Below are 22,666 nucleotides of genomic sequence, written 5' to 3' on the forward strand. Positions count from 1 at the left end.
TTCTCCCGTGAGAGGCCTGAATGAGCTCCTCTCCCCAAGGAGCCTTCCCCTGGATGGTTCTATCTTAGTTTACAGAATGTGTTCTGGAGAGGACCTTGGGGTCTGGGGCACACTATCTTCTACCTACGAAGCTTCTAAAATGTTCTAGCTGAACGAACAAGTCCAAGAATGTAGGCAAAAAGCACTAAGAATACAGAAGTTGTAAAAAGGTATAACAGGGGTATAAAAGAAAAGGCAAAAATCTTCATGGCATCAATTCAGTTTGAATTCAGCTGTTTTAGTTTGCTTCAACTCTGGTTGTCGGGGTTGTCAGAGGCATGGGGGGGAGGGAGCATACACCTGCCACTTGCAGGAGGCAGCCAGGAGTGGCGGAAGCCTCATCTCTGGGGGAACTTCGCCTGGCAACACCCCACACGAGGCAGGCAGCAGGGGACACTGCGCGGGGACGTCTCCAGTCAGGTCGCAAGGAGGTCTCTCCATCAATGGACGGCACAGGAAAGTTGGACGGGGCCAGTGCTTCCCTGTCCTCGGGCGGACTTTGGGAGGGGCCGGGAGGTATAAAACCCAACTGCGTCGGGGCTCGCTACTGCTCGCTCGGGGGGTTCGCTGCTGTTTGCTGCTGCTGTTTGCTGCTCCTGCTCGCTCGCTCCCTCCTTTGCCCTGGCCCCAGCCTGCCTTCTGGCTCTCCTGCCCTCACTGGCTCGCCCTCGTACCTGTCCTGCCTTCCTGTGCCCCTGACCGCCGCCTTGCCTCTTCGCCCCACGTCCTCTTCTGCACTGGCAGCTTCCTTCCCTGCTGCCCCGATGCAGCCGCCACTGCCCGCGCTGCCGCCCCGATCCCGCCGCTCGCCGTGCCCCTGTCCAGGCTCCCGCTCCTCCCGTCCGAGCGCCCGCTCCCCGCGTGTCCGGGGCCGTCGCCGTGAGAGCCGCGCCCCGCCGGGCGCCGCGCAGGCCCCGTCAGAGCCGGCCCGTGCGCAGGGCGGCAGCGAGCACAGCCCTGCCCGGACACCGACAGCGCTGCCGGCCTCGCTGCGGGTAGCGCCCTCTTCTTCTCTCGGTCCCCTCTCTCTCCTCTCCCCCAGTCCTCTGCCATTTTCCTTTCTTCTTTGCTGTCTCCCCTAGCTGTCTTTTGCTCGGGCAACTCCTTTTCCTTCTCCTTTTGTTATCAATAAACAGTTCTCAGATACAACGTTTGCCTCCTTTGGCTTCATTTCGTTCCCGACCATCCATTTTTAAAAGAACTCCTCACAGTTCCCCACAGGGGATGGAACACGACACAAGATGTTTATCTTCACTTCTGTGTGATTTTCAGAAATACTCGTAGTGGTTCAACCGCCTTTGATATGAAGGAACACAAATAATCCAGGACAAGTGGAGGTACTGTGCTGTTACGAATCCAGTTTTAAGGTTCTTAGAAATGCCTCTGCCCGAATTAAGGTGCAAACGAGACCATATGCCAGTGACAATAGTAAGGGGTTTATTTGATGGTAAATATGAGAGAGAGAGATATAGGAAGAAAGGAAGAAAGAAGTAGAAGATAGTTGGGGGGGACAGAAAGGATGACAGGGATAGAATAAGGAAAATATCACCACTCCGTGGATCCCAACGCTGTTCATTGATCCTCTCCAGCTGCTCCTCTTGGTGGTGAGGGTCCCCCCAGAAGGCACAGAGTCCCATGGGTGTACATGCTCAGGCTGGGTGGGCATATCTGGCCATGTCCCCCTGGGGTGGGGGTCAGTCTCTCACGGCAGACTCTGGGTCTGTTGCACCACGTGCAGCCCTGTGGGGCCAAGTCTCTCACGGGAAAGTCCCATGGATGTGCCCTGTGGGATTGGGGGTTCCACAGCTGGGCCAATTTGTGTAATGGGAGGATGGGTGTTTGTTGCCTCTCACCAGAGGTTGCACCATGCACCCAAAACCTCCTCCTCCCCCTCGGCTGGGGGGGAGTCTGTGTAAGCCTGGCTTCTGTGAGCTGTGCTCTCCCCCACCCCAAACTCAACCAGGGATAGTTGCAGCTGGTGGCTTTGGCCTTTTGTGGATGCACACCTTTCCCTCAGCCTGAGATGATTGAACAATGTGTTTCCCTTTTTCTAATCAACAGTTTGACTTTCAGTTCCAAGTCCCACTCTTCAGGGAAGCTTCTTCGGTTGTAGCTTCTTCATAATGAGCAAGACTTTATATCAGCGTTTGAGGCATGAACTATTTTCAGTCTCTGACATGTTCTTCCTTTAAGATTTCAGTATGCAGCTTCTCAAACTGTATATTCACAACATCTTTATTGCTTTGGAATTATATGTACTTTTCTAATTTATCTTGTTAAATCCTGATTTAATAAAAGCACTTCATCAGATCAGCCATTTCAGAAGCACATTGATTTTATATCCCTCCTCATTTCTTATACTTCTGTTACCTCTTTAGCATTTTCCTCTTGATACAATTGAAAAGTTCTTTGACCTCTCCATACCTTGTAACCATCCCACCCTGGGCCTTTTTAAGAAAATCTTACTGAGAGACTTTATAAAGTTATACACAAAAATAAAAAGCAAGTTACTCATTTGCTACATATGAAGTTGCGTCTAATGAGCTAAATGTTGAGCATTATTATTCTCACCAATCCACTGAGATCTTTTTTAGCTAGGCAGCTGCCTTGTAGGAAAAGATGACACCTGAAACAGTTTGATTCTGGATGCTGCTGAGTAACCACCCTCTGAATCTTTTAGTTTTTCCCTTTCAATGCCACTGGTTTTTGTCTTGAGTCCTTGACCTACCAGTTATGCTAATCTCAAAAATCTTATCTTTCTCCAAAATGTTACTTTTCCTCTCTTGCAAGGTTGTAGTCCACATGCTTCGTCACAAATCTTTTTCACAATGCAACAATTCTTTCCAGAAATTCAAGTCAAGATTATGCAGCAACATTGCTAAATTGCTAAGTCAACTGAAGCACCTGGAGGGGGTATTTAATTGTTCTGTCTACTGTCAAATTAATTTAGAAAGATGGGGTTTGGAGGAAGGATAAGTAGTTTTCTGAAATGAAGATTCAATATTGCACCTTTTTATTTCCTACTATATTTCTAACATGCTTTGAAGGAACAAAACTGTTGAATCTGAAAGATGGATAAACCTTTCAGGACTCTACAGTTTCATCAAAGAGTTCAGAAGAAGTAGAGGAAAGGTAATATAGAGAGGGAAGAAAGAAGGGGAAAATGTGAAATTTTGAAGCTGTGGAAAAATTTCTAAGAGTTCTGTAAGAATAAACCTCACTTCTATAGATTTCTTTAAGCAACACTTCCAAAGGGACTTGAAAGATAAATTTGATAATATTCATGTTTTATTTTAAATGAAAATTAATTCCTGGATTTAATTATAATCTTTAATATTTATATTATGATGAATAATCACAACATGCACTGAACGACAAATATTCTGGATTTGAACTACGTATCTGCTGTGTTTGAGCTGAATGAGGAAATGATTCAATTAGACACCCCCTGCTTCAACCCCGAGGAGACATGTCTACCAGAGGAGAGAAAGTACAGCTATTCTGCATCACTGAGCTGACTAATTCAACTTTCTGTGCATGATTCAGACATCAAAGCAGCTCCACCTTTTTTGAACATCTCTCCCAATATTTTGAAAAAAGTTTGGCTGACTCTTTCAGAAAGTCAGCTAGAATTAGGAGTATATAAAATAAACCCTCATGATTAGTCTGTAAGAGGTTTTACTTTTTATGCTATGAAACATTGTACATTACCTGGAATATTCAAACTAATCCTATTACTTGTAGTGGTGCAAGTGGCTGCAGGCACCCTGACCCCTGAAGCTTCAACAGACACCAAGCTGTGGTGGTCAGGCACTGAAGTTTAATGCCCCACTCTGTGGTTAGGGTGAGAGACCATAATCCCCCAGTTCCACAGTTTACATGTTTTTATGTGATAGGTTCGTGTTTTCCCATCCCCGTTTTATGTATAAGTTTGTTAATATTAATTTTCCCTATGTTAATATTAATTTTCCCAATGTTAATATGTATTAATTCTAGAAAGTTCTGTCGTTCTTGATATCCCATTGGTTCCTTCCCTAAATCCCTCCTTTTTGTTATTTCCATTGGTTCCCTTGCACTCAACCCTGCCTCCTGTCAAGTATCCCATTTGCTGTATCCCTTATCCCCGCCTTTCCTATCCCCACTATAAAATCCCTGGACGCTTGTCACTCCGTCTCCGTTCCCCTCATTGTTTTGCCTCAATAAATCTTCTGTGTGGAACTTATATGAGAGAGAGTCCCCTTTCTCTCAACTTCTTCGCTTCTGCCTGTGTGCCTTCCCATCAGCTCAGGGACGGCTCCCTCAGGTGAGGAGCGCACCCTCATCTGCCTGCACTTTTGTGTGTGTGTGCCACCGTAGTGCAGTCGGGTTGCGGCTGGACCTCCAGGCTCTCTTTGAGCTAGCACGCAAAACCTGACAATTACTGTTGCAATTAATCTACATAGTCTTCTATTAAATTACATGCCAGCTTCCTTGAAACTGCCAAAGTTAAAGAACAAGTGTTGCCAGTAACATCTTCCAGTGAATGTTTTTGAATCTTCCATTCTGAAAAAGCCATAGATTTCAGATTATAATTATTTCCCGAGTGCTTTATAAGCAATGTTTCCCTTTCAGGTGTCATTCTCAGTGTCACTGAAGATTTAATTAGTATTATTAAAGAGTAATTTACTTCTAAGCCACACTCTTCATTATATCAAAGACCCTTTTCATGCTATCAAATATAAATAAATGTTGCTTTAGCAAATAGATGTACATAGCCTTTCTCTCTTCCCCAGAGGAACAATACTAGAATGGCAAGGACGTTACTGTTTAAGTGAAGCCCAGTAGATGAATTATAGTAACTTACTGAGTCTTTCTGACAATATTTAAAACATTCATTTAGGAGAAAAGAAAGAGTGATAGACAGCTCTTTATTGGAGACATTTGCCTCCTTTTTTGAAGAGATGTGAATAATCAGCATTTTCTTTTTGTGGCCATGGAAATCTGATAAGCTCTTGTAGCAAAGCATTGTTATGAGCAAAAGCATTGCCTTTCCCCATTTTTATCTGTTATGGAAATGTCACTGTGTTTATCCTAAGGGAAGATGTAGAGAAAATGTTCCTTCAAATCCTAACAGATTTAATCTTTCTTGCTATGCCTGAAAAAGAATGTTTTTGACTGCTGTGCTCTGTCTATGAATGGACCCACCAGGAGTACATCATCACTGGGCCCAATTCATTCATCCGCTTCCAGTTCACTTCACTGGATCCCAAAGAGGAACATGGGCATGCCAGAGGCAGTAAACTCTCTGCAGAACAGCCTCACTGTTTATGGGATTTCTTGAGAGAAAACAGCATTCTGTGGACGTGAGGAAAAAAAGTGAGGTTTTTCATACCATTTTATTTTGGGATAGAAGAAAATTGACCACTTCTATACATAAAATTAATTTCTCTAGCTAGATATTATACTTAAAGAATAGAATAATTAGATAGCATTCAACTCCTGACCTGCTTTTTTATATTTAATTTAGAAATCTTGATGACGCACACAATTAAAAAAACCAAACTGGAATCAGGCATATGGTTTATCATATTCCCCATTTTTCACTGCAGTCAAAAATGAGGTAGTGAGGGGGAGGAGGTTGTATAAAAAAGGATTTTGACAGCATCAGCAGTACAAGTGTGAGAGGTTGCTGAATCCAATAGCCTGATGAGTATGAGACTGCTGTTGCTCTTTGTCCTCAGGTCCAGCCAGTGGCAAGGGTGAGCACAAATGCCTGATAGGCAAGCGTGCATGAATACACACAAACACAATATATATACACATGGCTAACCACATGGATCAGCAGAGGCGAAAAACTTAGTACTCAAACAGACATGGATGGGCTGATAGCTGTCTCCTCTCTTCTCAATAAGGTTGAAATCTGCTGACAGAATACCTATACTTATACAGATATTTATATACATTATAGATTGTAGAAACCCGGCCAACCCAGAAGTTGCTTCCAGATCCCCAGATTCAAGCTATTGGTATTGAAATGTGCAATGTCCCATGACTCAGCCCCACTCCATTACCAAGTTCCTAGACCAAAAGTCTCCCCAGTGTTAGTCTCCTAGACTACTTGCTAACTGTTTTGGCTTGAATTACACACATGCACATACACAAGTGTTATATAAAAATGTCACACAGAGGCCAATTACTTTTATAGAATCATATAATATCCTGATTTGGAAGGGACCCACAAGGATCACTGAAGTCCAACTCCTGACCCTGCAGAGAACAGCCCAAAGAATCATACCATGTGCTTGAGATCATTGTCTAAATGCTTCTTTGACTCTATCAGGCTAGTGCTGTGACGAGCCTGTTCCTTGACGAGCCTGTTCCAGTGCCCAACCATCCTCTGAGTGAAGAGCCTCTTTCTAGTATCCAACCTAAACCTCCTGTTACACAGCTTCAGGCCCTTGGGTCCTGTCACTGGTCACCAGAGAGTGAGCAATCAGTGCCTGCCCCTCCACTTACCCACGTGAAGAAGTGTAGACTGCAATGAAGTCTCCCCTTAGTCTCCTCCAGGCTGAAGAAGCCAAGTAACCTCAGCCACTCATCATCAGGCTTCCCCTCCAGACTGTTCACTGTTTTCAAAGCTGTCCTTTGGACACTTTCTAGTAGCTTTTTATATTTTTTGATACTTTGGTGCTCAAACCTGCACACAGCACCCAAGGTGAGGCTCCACCAGGACAGAGTAGAGCAGGACAATCACCTCCGTAGCCTGGCTGGTGATGCTGTGCCTGATGGACCCCAGGACATGGCTGGGCCTCCTGGCTGACTCATATTGCATTTGCCATCGACCAGGACTCCCAGGTCCTTTACTGCAGTGCTTCTCTCCAGTGTCTCAATCCCCACATTTGCATGTCTTTTAAATATTCCCCAGGATGGGGACTCAGTCACTTCCCTGGGAAGCCTGTTTTTATGAAGAAATTTTTCCTAATATACAATCTAAATCTTCCCTGACACAGCTTGAGACCGTTTCCCTATCACTTGTTACTTGGAAAAGAAACCAGCACTCACCTTGTTACCACCTCCTTTCAGGTAGTTGTAGACAGCTGTAAGGTCTCTCTGCCCTGGGCCTCCTTGTCTCCTGGCCAAATACTGCCACTTCCATCAACCACGCTTCATAAGGCTTGTGCTCTGAACCTCTCTACAGTTTTGTTGCCTTTCTCTGCACTCACTTGAGCACCTCAATGTCTTCCTTATACTGAGAGGCCCAAAAGTGAGCACTGGATTCAAGGTGCGACTTGACCAGTGCCCTACTTACACTCAAGCCATGAACAGCCCGTTTCTCCAGGAGAATGCTGTGGGAATCAGCGTGAATGATTTTACTAAAGACCAGGTAAACCATTTGCACTCACCGACTTTCACTCACCCACTAAGTGGGTCATATCTTACAGAATGAGATCAGGTTAGTGAAGCGTGACCTTTCATAAACACATTGCCTTTGGATTTCTAGTTGCAAATTCATCGCTGCCTACCTGAAAAGCTAATAATCTGATGGCAGTACCAGGGTAGGAAGCTTTCTTGCCATATCTTCGACTTCCTTAAAGTGTTGGTCTGGGCTGCATATTAGGCCTTCTGTTCCCCTCAAGAGACAGTCCCCTATGACAATGAACCATCTTTTTGCTTCCACTGACACAGGGCTTGGGCTGACATAACTTTGGAGATGCTTCCCACCTTCATGAACCATTGTCCTTGTCTTTGGTTCCACTTGCCAGGACACCTGGGAAGGTGGGGCAGTACAGAGAAGATGGACCTGCTGTACTGGGCAGAAACTTGTTTCCATTGCCCTCTACACCTTTAAGTCTCCACATTCAGCCAGGTGGACAAATGATAGGGAATCCTCCTTATTATGTGTCCTGTCTGCCTGTGAGTCCTGTCCCAGAAAAGGTAGGGTACAATTCCAGAAGTATTCCAGTGCAGTTTTGATATCTCCCTCAGACTCCGTGATGCTTCTTAACCCACGCTCCTCCTCTCAAAGCAATGGCACTAAGCAGAGAGTTCCTCTGCCTGGGCACACCTCCCAAGGTGCTGCTGTAAGAGCAGAGCACACCCTGCAGCCTGACACCCACTGGAGCTCTGTCTGAGCAGCTGTGTCTGTCACTATGGGTGCAGTGTCTAGAGCTGACATGGCCCTCTGGGAGTTTTATGCCATTACTCCCTGGTTGAGCTGGCAGAGCTACAGTCCTCTTCCTGCACGCCCTTCTGTGGCAGCTAATTCTGTATGAAGTGCCATGCCATGCCCTCGCTGATGTGCCACGCCCCAACTGCCCATTCTGTTCTCAGCACTCCTGGTCACTAGTGGTACTCACAGGCTTCTTTTACTGAGGGCAAGGGCATGTTTGGGCACCGTTGCTGCTCTCCCTGACAAGTTCCATCAACCACTGTCATGCAAGCTACAGGCTCCAGGCAACTCTCTCTGCTCCTCTGAGGTTTCCCAGTTTGGGAAATCCTGCCATGCACACACTAGGGTGCTCCTCTGTACATCATCCTGGCACCAGATCTGCTTATCAAGTTACATATCAACTCCTGTCAACTTCAGAACAGATCTTCAGAATCACAACAAAACAGATTAAACACATTTCAATAGATTGCTGGACTGCTAGAAAGAAGCTTCTGTTACTGACTCCAAAATGAACACCTTTTAACACAGTTTTGACATTGATAGGTAAGAATTTCATTGATACATGGAGATATTTCCCTTCAGTTTTATAAAAAAAGCCTCTTCACTTATTACCATGTTGAATGAAAAATTCTCAAGAAAGTAATTAAGATCACCCTTTGATTTCCATTTCCTTTGAATTTCTGAAAGGAAAAGATTAACTCAGATTCTTAGTGAAGGATTAATCTCATCAAACAAATATAAATTGGCAGGGTGGATTAATCTCACCTAATAGATGTCCACAGCGTAGGATCTTTATCTGAACTAGTCATGTAAAACTCTCATATAATCAATGGATAGAACAGGTACTTAGAGGGTCTCATTCAGCTGACCTATTTTAGATACTTATATTTGAACAAACACCTATTTCTTTCCAGTGACTAAGAAACGAGCTTCGAATGACTAGCTCCAATGTCAAGCAAACATACTTCTAACAAACTGCAGAATCTAATGGACTAGGATCAAATTAGGACTTGACTTATTTCCACTGAAGTATAAAATTGGATTTTAAGATTCCTTTAGAGCCAGAGAACATTAGTGTTACAAAACACATTAACTTTTCCCCAGATGTCATTATCACACTTCTTCCTAACAGCTTTGAGCTACATCTAGATTAATCCTGACCTGTCATCATGTATTCGGGTTTTACATATGATTGAGCCCAATTTCATAGGTAACCTGAGGGTTTGGGCATTTTAGTTTTACAAGAAAATTTCATCTGGAATTCAGGTCTAGAGTCATACAGCTAAATTTGAAATTGAGAGATCTACAGTTCAGAAGTTCAACTCCAGACTATAGACATGTACATTTGCACTCAGGTGTGAGCACAGGATTCAAATCAGTTGCCTGATCAATTCAGAACTGGTGCAATTACTGCCATTTGAGGTACGTGAGCATACCTGAAGTATTCAGCTGGGCCTAGCAATTGTGTTAAAAGGCATACGAGACCCTGCCCTTGTGGGGCAGACCTAAAACCAGCTGTGATTAGATGGTAGATACTTAGATCACATGCCTATGCTCAGGTAACTAAACAAACCTCCCACACAATGCACTCACCAGTGTCTAAAAAACTCTTTTGCTGATCCAGATATTTGCAAACTGAATAGAGAAGGGAATAGGTATGTCTTGGCATTTTTTGATTTTGTTGTTTTTTTCTTCTGAAAGAATGAGAACTGGAAAATGTATTGGTGCTTTGTAATTACTTTAATAAAAATGCCTAATTAATTATTTCTAGCAGAAAAATTGACTAAACCTAACAAAAAAATTTTTAAACCCCAGGAAATGTTGTGTATTTTCAGCAACTACTTGGGAAAGTGGTACAACAGGTTAGTACAAAACGGTTGTGCAGAGGGAAGACAATGTGGGAAAGGAGAAAAACATGTTGTCCCACAGAAACTGTCCTGGTAAACAACATACACATGCTGAATTTCTGTTTTTCTTTTAAGGGATATCCATACCTTAATTTGGCACAAAAATATTGCATAATTTTTCTTTAATTTATGGCATATTGATCTTCAAGTGTTTCATCTTATATACAGATGCAGAATATTTATGCTGTGTTGGCATGAATTTGCTTGAAAATTAAAGGAGCGCTGGGCTGAGTTATTAAATAATTGCCATCAAGGGGGAAAATATAACATTTTGCAATTACACAGACCTTTTCTGGGCAAAGGTAAGTGTTTGGTTTTTCTATATGTATGGTTTACAACAAAAGACAAGCAATTTCTTTTATTTTTTGGATATTTAAATTGAAGATAATTAAAATCATAGAATCATAAAATCACAGATTATTTTTAGTTGGAAGGGACCTTAAATATCATCTAGTTCCAACTCTCTTGCCAGAGGACAGAGACACTTTCCTTTAGACAGGTTGTTCAAAGTCCCATCCAGCCTTACCTTAAGCACTCCCAGGGTATCCACAGCTTCTCTGGGCAACCTGTTCCTCTGTCTCATCACCCTCACAGTAAATGTTTTCTTCCTAATATCTAATCTAAACCTATTCTCTTTCAGTTTGAAGCCATTCCCCCTTTTCCTATCACTATAAGCCCCTGTAAAAAGTCTCTCTCCGTCTTTCTTTAGGTACTGGAAGGCTGCTATAAGGTCTCCATGCAGTCTGCTCTTTTCCAGGCTGAACCCCAACTCTCTCACCTGTCTTCATAAAAGCAGTGTTTTAAGCCCACTGATCATCTTCATGACTATCCTTTGCTATGCTGGAGACCCCAGCACTGACTCCAGGTGGGGTCTTAAAAGAGCAGAGTAGAGGAGCAGAATCATCTCCCTCAACTGGCTGGCCACGCTCCTTTTGATGCAGCCCAGGATACAGCTGGCTTTCTGGGCTGTAGGTGCACATCACTCAAGGCTGTCAAGGTCCCTCTGAATGGCATATCTTCCTTCCAGCATATTGAGGTGTTTACTTTGTGTGCTTTCACTTCCTGTATATCAAAACTTTGAGGTATTTGTACTTTGATCTATTAATTTAGGTCTGGATATCCAATGTGGAAAAATGTGGCTTTAGAGTATGACCCTGCAGTAAGCCAGCAGTGAAGAGAATACCTCTTCTCTCTCAGCCGCACCTGAAAGTCTTTTAAATTACATATGTGAAATAGACAAACATACAGGTAGGGGTAGCATCCTCAGACCTCTGAAGTTAGATGGCATATAGAATTACAGAATTAAAAAATAATTTAAATTGGAAAAGACCCTGAAGATCATAAATTCTAACTATTAACCTAGCATTGCCAAGTCTACCCTTAAACCATGTCACTAAACCCATATAATGTATGCAAGCTTATGCTTCCTAATCGGTCTGCTTTTCCTTTCCATGAATGCTGAATCATTTCCTAAACAAACCACTGCATATAGGAATGAGAAGGCTGCATTATCTCCAGACTATTTCCTGGAATAGAGAATAACCCTAACTCTTTTCTTTCATTTTAATGACATTTGGAGTGGTAGTGGTGGTGGAAAAATATATTAGCCTTGCTTTTTACATTTAGCACCAACTGTCCCTGAACCTTATTTGGGTGAAGAGTGGTTTTTGCATAAATTCCACACAGAAAGGAAGAATACCTATAGCAGAATAAAAGCACAGGAAAAAACTAACCTGTATCTTAATTAACAATGTAGAAACAAACCCAAAACAAAAGGTACAAATAAAGGAAATTTTTCTGCTTCTTTTACTTCCCAAATATTCTTAGGAAGATTAACTGTCTGATTATTCTGTGATGTTAAGGTATGAATTTTTAATATTTTTTGTTCCAAAGACTAAGATACATAACACAGCTGGGAAAAGTGGGGTTTTTACTTACTAAAAAAAATACCACTTGACTATCAGAAATATTTGCCACACTGCATAACCATAGGTTATGGTACTTACTGAAATCAAGAAGCAATGGCCTTTTATTGGTGTCTTTTTTTAATGAATTCAGAACAATATGGTCTCCATCCAGAACTTCAGGAATGATGAAGTCTGTGAGAATTTCACTTTTTCAGAAGAATACGTCCCTGATTCCCTCAGGCTGATGCATCCATAATGAATGCTGAGCCCCATTAAATCACTTTCCTGGATACAGAAGTACATCCATATGAATCAGCCTGTTGATCAGGCCCTGTGTTCTGGCAAAGATCATCAGACTGATGCACAGACAGTCTTGAAGTTCCATTTAACCACTTGAAATAGACTGTAAGTGGGAGTTAAATGCTTTATGGGTTTCTGATTGCTTTTCACAGAGGGAATTACACCCTAAGTGAATGTAAAGGCTACCCATATCTTTTATTCAGTGTCAGGAATTCATAGGCTGCCTTTGTTCAAAGAATTTCTTAATCTTTTTTACGCTGTAGGTTTCTCACAGGAATTGTTTTGCATCTCAAATACCGATAACTTACAAACAGTTTTATACATGGATTTTATTTTTTTTTAAACAGCAATTACCAATTCACCATTGTCAGAGAGTCAGAGGATTATGATACTTTCTTCATTCTATCAAACTCTTATTAGTCCAATACAAAGAATAGGACAAAGTTACTTGTGGTTTGTTTTTTTCTGCCTAGAAACAAAGAGGTGTATATATCACTTGTCTCTGATTTCCCTCTGCTTTCACTTATGCTAGTTGTTTCATCAAAGCCTCCATTGTAAGTTAATTCTGATAGAGATGCAACATAATCACACCGGAACACAGAATTGTTCAGGGTAGAAGGGACCTTGAGAACATCTACTGCAGTTCCCTGTTTGAGTAGGGCCAGCTGCAGATTGGTGCTCAGTAGTAAGTCCAGTTGGGTTTTTACTGTCTTCAAGGATAAAGACTCCACAACCTCTCTGGGCATCTTGTGCCAGCACTCTCATAGTAAAGCAGTGTTCTCTTGTGTTCAGATGGTATTTCAAGTGTTCGAATATTTGCACATTGCCTCTTGTCTTGTCACTGGGTACTGCTGAAAAAAGTTTGGCTCCCTTGTCCTTATTACATCCCTTAAGTGTTTATACACATTGATAACATCTCCTCTAAGCCTTATCTTCTCCAGACTGAACAGCCCCAGGTTGCAGCCTCTCTTCACGTAAGAGATGCTCCTGTTCCTTAATCATCTTTGCAGCCCTGGGCTCGACTCACTCCAGTAAGGCCATATCTCTTTTGTACTGGAGAGCCCAGAAGTGGACCACAGTACTCCAGGTGCAGCTGAATAGGTTACATGATACAGGATTTATATTGCAAAGGTGATAGGAAATACTGAAAAGCTTAGAAATGCATGGAGTACTTCAGATCTCTTTGTCAATGAGTATTACTTAGGGCTGCATGTTCAATAGATATAGTGGTTGGATATGTTTTTATAAGCTTCTGCTTATATGAGAACTCCTACTTTTTGTGAAATGCTAATTTTGATAACCCTTATCCTCAATCCTTTTCTTCCACATACTTTTAGCATATATTATATTAGAGGAGATGAATGAGGGTCTGACTTCACTTTTATCTGCTTGTGCCCTACTCTAAGTAGAACCTACATCTGTGGCGGATATATTTCATTTATGGAGACAGTTCTCATTAGAAAATTACTGAAATGTTTAGATTCTGACAGAGTATTGATTCACAAGCCAATAGAGATCCACAAGTCATTGTAAAAGAAACAATTATGACAACATTTTTATAAATAGCAAAGTTTTTGAAATGCAGAAAAAATGTAGGAAGTTGGGGTCTAAAATTGCTACTTCTTACAACTTATGGAAATCTTTTTCCTGGTTGAATTTGTTGGGGTTTTTTTGATTTTTTTTTTTTCCCCAGTCTTTGTACATCAACCGAGTTTAGAACAAAAAAATCACTTTTGCTTTTAATTGTTTAGATAAGTTTATCTTCATTAATGAAATCATGTATGCTGCCACAAATTTTCAAGTGGCAAAAGAAACCTTAGCCCATGCTTGTGAAGCTGTTATTAAAATTGCACTTTCATTGCAAAGGCCAAAGTGGTGATAAGCAGAGAAGTGAAAAAGATGAAGTCCATAGGAAGGAAGGAAGGATACCAGTGCATAGTTGTTTAACTCCTTGCAATATTAGCTCTCCAAAATCATTAATGGACTATTTGATGGTAACACTTTTAGACTGAAACAAGCACAAGAGTATGACAGGTGACATCCCTAATTTTCAGTTAATAAGGTTTCTAGCTACACATAGTCTTTTATTCACCACTGGTAAGACCATGGTAGGAAATATATGTACTGGCTTCTCTGACATCTAGCATGAAGAAACTCAATGGGATTGAGTCCAGAGGAAAAAATACAAAATGATAAGCAGTCCTTATAATTTAGCTGAGAAGATAGCTCATGGGGTTTGTTGTTGGGGTTTTTGTTGGTTTTGGTTGGTTGGTTTTGTTTGGTTGGTTTGGTTTGTTTTATTTAATAATAATTTAAAAACTTAAATAGCAAAAGTGAAAGTATTGTCTGTGTGGATGAAAGAATATAGTTACATAGTGAACTATAGAAGGTTTCACTTAGATGTTAAATACAAATTTCTAGTAAGAACAGTATTAATTGCTTATGTAGGTTGCAAAATCTCCTTTGCTGATTTTTTTTTTAAAGAAGAGTGCTTTGTATCAGTAGTGCTTAGGGTATGTTAGCTCTCACAGTTGATGTAGCAGAAAGTGGGACTGGGTAAATTTTCAAGATTTTGTTTCTATTTTTCTATCATGATATTTGTTAACATAGTGACAATGATGCTAGTGTTTTCTGATTAGTTAAGGTTTATCTGTTAATCACAGAATCACAGAATCATGTTTTACATGAGACCAGCCCTTCTCATAACATTTCCTGTCTTTATCCCTCAGACTGCCTTGCCCTGCATATTTTCTCATCAGTTAGCACAGCCATTATGTCACCTTCCAATACCCTGGACCTTCCTTATTAGTTACATAGTCCTGGTTGGCCTGTAGTTCTTTGACAGCCCATCTCTTCTTGTGACTGAGGATGTCAGTGTCCTGTGTTTGTCTTCATCATATTTGATTGTTGGGTTTGTGTCTGTATGTTTTGTTTATGGCTTCCCCCTTTTCCACAGTATCCCATCTGACAAGGTCTCCATCAGTTAATCTTACTGGACTGATTGTTCCCTAATTCTGTATGCCCTTCTATTCGAGTACTGACCCAGGCTTGGGTCTTGTTAGTGCCTGTACTGTCTCTCTAATCCTTGGTCAGTGAGGTTTGTGTCCGTATATGTTCTCATGTATGGCTTCCTCCTTTTCTCATTGTTTCCTTTTTGCATTTAAACTGGTCTTGATCAGATATCCTTAGAGGAATATTCGCTCTCTCCTCCCACACGCTCTTCAAGGTATCACAGTAACTGGGCTGCTATTACTAAATTTATAATATGTCAGTCACACTTTATTCAAAATAACAAAAAATTCTTGACTTCATGTATGACGTCTCTTCCACTTCTTGTCCACAACAAGATTTTGAGTGTAAAAGTGTTAGCATACAAGGGACAATAGTGTATATCAGTTGTGTCCCAATCCGTTACTAAAGTTCATTATATTTATCTTGCATCTAAATAGACACTAGAAATAGTTTGGGGGGTTTTCTTGCCTTACAGAAGGTTTTTCCAGATATAATTCCTGTTTGTCTTAATGTAACTTTCTAACTATTAATTACATCAAATGCAAATGTTATACAGAGAGATCTAATCTGCTCATAACTCTATGAATTAAAGTTCTTCTGAAAGGGATGCTTTTCTCTTTTGAGCAAGACTCTGATTCATAGTTTTTAAAAGAAATGTCAAGTAAGCTTTCATGCTTAAGGTATGGAAAGAGAAGCAATCAAGCGCTAATCTATTTTTTGAAAGACATATTTAAAAGCTTTGGAAAGAGTGTTTCCAAATAAAACCTAATATTTAACCAGATATTCCACACTGATTTTCATGCTAATCATTCTATTTTCAGTCTGTCTGCTGTTATTATAAGGAGTAAAGAAAAGAATAATCATTGGAAAATAATAAGGCAGGCCAAAGGGTAAAGCTTCTGTTAAATTGTTTTCTGCTCACTTGATAAAATATTGGTGTTACAACCATGCTAAGTGAAAAGTTGAATAACTGAATATGGTGAATAGTGGATGACAGGGCAATGCAAATGAGGAGGTAACCAGTGGTACCATCATGGAGTGATTTGGTTGACCACCTTCCTGGAATCTGGCTATAAACCCACCCAGTCGCATACTCTCACACCATCCTGCAACACAGAGAAACTGAGGACTCAAGGCATTGATGCTGAGCCGTGCCCAGAGCCTGGTTCAGAAACTGGGGGGAGTAAGTGTGACATGTCCCCAGGCTGGCCTGGTCTGACTCACTGATGTGGTCCCTGGAGCAGGTGTCAGGTACCTGCAACAGCTATTCGTGCATGTGTGTTTGTGTAAGAGTGTCTGTGTACGTGAAATGCTGTTCCTTACTCAGCCTATTCCACTTCATATATTCATCTTGGCAATGTCCTTTCCCCTCAATGAGAGACATTTAATAAATTGAAATAATTCGTCTTTACAGATCTTGACACGTTTGAGGTGATTAAGTGAATTTTAGCTAATCTCATATATATTTCTTAATTACAGATAAAAAAGTAAATTGTTGTCCAACTTGAGGTTTACAAACAGAGATTGTAGCAATAATAAAAGTGGCCAGGTACAGAAAACCTTTCAAAAGTACAAAGTAGATGGTCCAGACATCCACAGTGGTGTGAATAAGTTAAGAATTTTTGTTGACATGAAAAGAAAACTATAGTAGAAAGAAAGTACACTGTGATTCAAAAGGTAAATAAATACCATTATTAAAATCAATAGTTGCTTTTAAATTAAGGGAAGATCTTTGGGACAGCATGTGGTTTTTTTCTGGCTTTCTAAATATTAGTAAACTAAACAAATCTTAAACTATTCTCTTGTACTGATACTAACCTGTCACACGATACCATTAAATTCTCTTGCTCTCCCAAATGCTGCAACTACTACAGATTGTGTATTGGAAATGGCTACTGACTGGTACTTCTTCCTGAAATAAGTCCAGGAATTGTTTGGATACGTGCTTATCAGTTTGGGATGAAAGCACACCAGCAACAGTTCCAATAAATAATCAGGATAGATAATTTAGTCTGGGTGCTGGTGGACTGGTGCTATTTGTTTCATTCTTAGCTACATGAAGCTCAAGGGAACTGATAGAGCCTGCCTTCTAGACCACATGCTTGGCTGTCCTTTCCATGTGCAGAATGAGCCTGCTCACGTCTGCCTCATCTCCAGCAGAATTAGAACGACCAAGCCCCTCTTACAAGGCAGGAGTCAAATACTGAGCCTTAAATATATATTTATACAGCTACTAATAAACTTGTATTTTAAAAAGTAAACTTGGTGCATAGTTCCTGTGTTTTCAAAAATACAATATGCATTGGTTTCAGATTTTTTTGAAGTTTATGAGAAGTAAAAAATCTATTCTGCTATACATTTTTACTGCCTTGCTCATTCCTGGTAACACTTATGATATATTGATTGAAGATGAATGCAGTATTTACTTGTAGCGATATCTTAATGTCCAATGCCTTTACCACTGGTAGCATTGTATGGAATGGAATCTGTTTGAGTATAATACTGTAAAATTCTGGAAAAGTTATCAACTTTTTAAGGATGTTTAGATAAAATCTAGAAATATTTAGTATATACAATGAAATGCTTAAATCCCACGGATTTCATTAATTTAAAGGAAACGTGTTGCATAAGGTTTCTGAACAAAGTATTTTATTCTAGGAATTCTTACTGAAGTTCACATAGTGTATTTAGATTAATTCTAATCCAGAACCCCAAAATTCTACACTATATGAATTGTGAATGGTCTTTTTTTTAAGTAAGGCACTACTTTAATGACTTTCTTTTAAACTTTCCTGAAAACTGTGAAAGTGGCAAGCTGATTTGCCTGAACTTTTATTTTTTCAGGCAGAAAATTGAACCAAACATGATGATTTAATTAAATTTTCATCCGGTATGAATATCTATTGATTCTGTTGGATTTTAGTTTTAACCAACAACCACTTTTCCTTTAAATAAAAGTAATAATTAATTGATGTTTATCAAACACTCTTTTCCGACTACGGTTAAAATTCTTCAGATCTCAAATCAATAAACATACTAACTATATGCTTTAACTTTAAACACGTGATTTACCTCTCTAGTGAATCAGTTTATGTATTGAAAGTGTATTTTGTGTTCAAGTGATTCAGTTTTTTTCTTGGCTTCGAACAAAGGTAAAAAGACTAATCCCATCAAAGGTATTTTTGTCATCATTCAGTTGTTGCATTAAATTTCAGAAGATGGTAACTTTTAGCATCCTTACTCTTTTCTGTTGTGTAAATGAAATACATGTGATCATTTGAAAGTTTCCTTTAATCTCCAAACAATTAAAATTTAATCTTTTTTAATTGCTTTCATTAAAATGGAGAGGGGAAATTAATTAAAATTAAATCTTTATGTAGCTGCATGAATGAGACATGAACATATTTCTTGTCTTTTTCAGACTTTCTACCACCCTTTTTACTACAGTTTTTGGTGCAAATTATTAGAGAAGGGTACACTTTTAAAAGTGTGTTTTGTCTTCTTGTTACGGGTTAGCAAGCATAGTCCCGGAAGTGAGTCTTTTGCAAAGAGGTGCTTACAGCTTCCTCTATGACCTGACAGAACCTGTCAACTGGCTAGTTTGAATACTGACAAATTTTTAAGGTACTTAGAATTTTGACCACCTCTGTGGTCCACATTTAAGAATGGACAAACCCCAGGAAGCTCTCTCTCTTGCTTCTGGCCAGGGGACAGGTAACTGGGCTGGGCCTGTACAGGGCCCAGCAGGCCCGGGCCAGGCCCTGCCGGGTTCGGGCTGGGACCTGCTCCAGCCGGGCCCAGGCTGGGACACAGCCATCCTGGAGCCCTGCAGCCCTGTTCCACCTGCAGCCCCCCCACAGCTCTGCTATGTGCAGACAACACAGCCTGGCTTCCCCTCCTCCAGTGTGGCCAAAGATTCAGATGAAGCTGCCCTGCTGCCCGGCAAAGATCATGTGACAAAGAGTGATAAGCGAAATTCCAGCTGCAAGGCCCAGGTGAGATTAACCCTTTTAGTGCTGTAAGTTTCCTCCAGAACAGATGAAGTCTGCAGACATTAAGTAAAGAAAGAAGAGCTGAAATCCTAGGGAGGAGAAAGAGGAGATGCTTAAAGCTGAAATTCTGTTGTAAAGCTATGGTGGCGATAGACTGACATATCAGAGTACCCGTTGTAATTTCATGAAGCATGGGGGGTGGAGCATTCAAACTGTACTTGTGAGCAAAAGCACCTGTGCTGAAATAAGCAAATCCTGAAGCAGCTGTAATTTGAGAAGTTTGAACAGGGAGTGATAGAAGCGGTGAGGACTCTTACTCCACATGGAAAGGGGAAGACCTCTGCTCCTAGAGATGCTCCCAGAGATGGTCCTAGAGGTGAAGTTGATGAGGATCCTTGTCTCCCAGGAAAAGGGGAGGGCCTCTATTCTTAGAGATGAAATGCTCCCAGAGATGGGTAAAGAGAACTTTTGTTTCTGAACAGCTCAACCTTAAAATTGTACCCCAGTAGCTGAAGATTGCACCCTCGAAAGCAGTTGTGGGAAAAGCTGCAAGTTGGGGAAAGGGACTCTCGTATGCGAGCAGAGAACCAACATGGGCGGCTGTCTCGTGATACTGATGCCATGAGAGAACTTCTTGTGGAGATATCTCCATAGCATGAGCAAGAAAGACTCCTCTCCCTAAATGGACTGAACAAGGTTATTATGGAAGTGGTAAACAGACTGAACATCTCAAGGTTTGTCTTTTTACAGTGGGAGAAGGGGGAAAGGTGGGGGGAGGAGAAGTGTTCTGAAGGTGTGGTCTGATTTTATTTTTTTTTTTCCTTCTTTCAGGTCTGTTAATAAACTTCTTTATATTCTTTCAAGTTTTGTGCCTGCTTTGCTTTCTCCTAATTCTTATCTCACAGAAGGTAAATAGTAATGAGTATTTTGGATCAAACCACTACATTTCTACTAAAAAGAAAGTTTAAAAAAAAAAAAAGACACAAAGCAATACCACAATAAGCATGTAGAACATATCCTCAATTTAGAATGTCCCAATTGCACATCAGAGTATATTATGGAAATAGTGTGGTAAAATAATACAGAAGATATTTTTTCTTTAACATTGGGGAAATTTCTAAGGACTGTTACACTTAGATGAATGAAATTTGTTTGCTTATGACTTAGGCAATAGGCGATCCACTTACATTCCATTGCCTGGTCTGAAACATCTGAAAAACTGTTTTATTTTTCTGTATCAACAAATTATTTCATTCTTTTTAAAGTTATCTTATTCTGCTGTTTAGAAGTTCATGGAAAGTAGATTTTAAATTACAGCACCTCCAAAAATAAAACCTGATATTACAATTTTTATGACAATTGAGAGTAGCTTTACTGTTGAAGACAAATGAGTAAGAGGAAAAAGAGTGCATCCATGCAAACAAACTGAAAATCTGTACCACACATAGATAACAGCTTTTCCATTCTGAATAATTCTTAAGCATGAAGAGATTATCCAAATTACTGTGCAGTTGTATGAAAGCTGTTTGGTATTAGTATAATCATACATGTCACAAAGAGTGATGATGGCATATTCTATAATCAGAATTTACAGAATATAGCTGTCAATGCTATATCTAAACCTCTTTTCAAAGGAACTGATGTTTAGAATTTGAATCTGAACTTCTACTTCTTGAAGAAATGGAAGTGCTGGGAACTAGAATTGTGAGATGATATCAAAGAAATGCTTATCCGAAGAGCAGATAGTCTGCAAAACTGCACAATATAGATCATAAAATCTTTATTTTTTTCAAGATCAAAACTCAGCACTATTCAATTTTCTACACCTGGGCACCACTCTAGATTAGCTTTTTGCTTTACATTTTGTTCAGCCTTGATTGAAGAAAAAAAGAAAAAAATCGTCATCTTCTGTTGTTCATTCTTGTATAACCAAGAAGCCTTGATTCTTAGGTCTGATATTTAGTTAGATTCAGAGGTAAGTACTGTTTCCTCTGCAATATGTGTAGGGTTTTATTCCTGTGAGGGAACAAAGGTGACTGAGTTATTTCATCACCTCTCCTTAACTGTCTTATTTTTCGAAACTATTCTTTGTTGGACTTCTCTTTATCCATACAAAGAGGAAAACAGTGGCTTATTATCCTTCAAACCTACAGTAAGTACTCCTGTTTAAAGCTTCTAAAGAGCTGCAGGTTAGTTTCTATGTAATACTTTGAAATAATAAACTGGGTTAAATAATATTTTTTTTCTCATTGGTTTTGAATTTTCACTTCTTAACTATTTTTTTTTCTCTGATAGGAGAACAACTGAAAGTCTGAAACATTTCTTTCATTGAATGAAAATATTACTCTGTTACCAAATTATGCAAGACAATTTATCAAAAGTACTTTCAAATTAGCTAATACTTCCTTTCTTATTTAGGGGAAAGGTTTCCCTGCAATCTCTATTTACAATATAGCTTGGCTAATCATCTTCAGAGAAAAATCACAAAGTGTTCTCAGTTCAGGAACGTAATAGCATTGTATATTTTCAGTCAAAAAGTCTGATAGCTCAAAAATGCTCTTGGCCACTAAAACCATATTAATCATTCCATGCTTCATTAGTCTCATGAGAGGTGCACAGAGAAGATAAAAACACTGGTTGTTATTGCCTATATAGTTGCTTTTAGAAGAGTGAGAACACATACCGGAGTCTTTGTAGATAATTATCCAAAAGCATCTGTTAAATGGTCATTATTAATCTACTTGGCAAACAATGTGAGGATGTCTTAGGAAATGAAGAGAATGAAATAGATAACATAATGCTGTTACCATAGAGACCTATGAGGCATACAGTCCTTGAAAATTGCTTGAAGTTCATACCACAGCAAAACAAGTATAAAATACTTACAAAGAAAACCAAGGGCAATCAGAGGTAGAGAATGACTTTCATAAGAACAAAAGTAAATAGGATCCATCAGCTTGGAAAACTAGCCAGTAGAGGCTATGTTAGTGGTCTAAACTTGAGGGTGGACAGAAAAGGCAAATAGGGAGTAATTATTTGCTGTTTCTCATTATCTTAAACAAACAAGTTAAATACCAAACAAAACCTCTACAAAACTATTCATAATAAATGATAAAGTAAAAAGTTTAAAACAACTTTTTTACACATATATATATGTATAAAACAATGTTACTTTAAGAATTACATGGGCAAGTAACTGTAGAAGCATTCAAAAATAAAGTATGCAAACTTAAAATGGATAGCTTTAGGCTACAGTCTATGCAAACACTATAGTCCAGCAAGATTTTAATGACTAGAAGATTGGAGGACATTTCAAACAGAAACTTACTTGTGTCCTTTTTCTTACATTTATGTTGTAAG

This window comes from Coloeus monedula (assembly GCF_965178545.1).
Source record: "Coloeus monedula genome assembly, chromosome: 3".
NCBI lineage: Eukaryota > Metazoa > Chordata > Aves > Passeriformes > Corvidae > Coloeus > Coloeus monedula.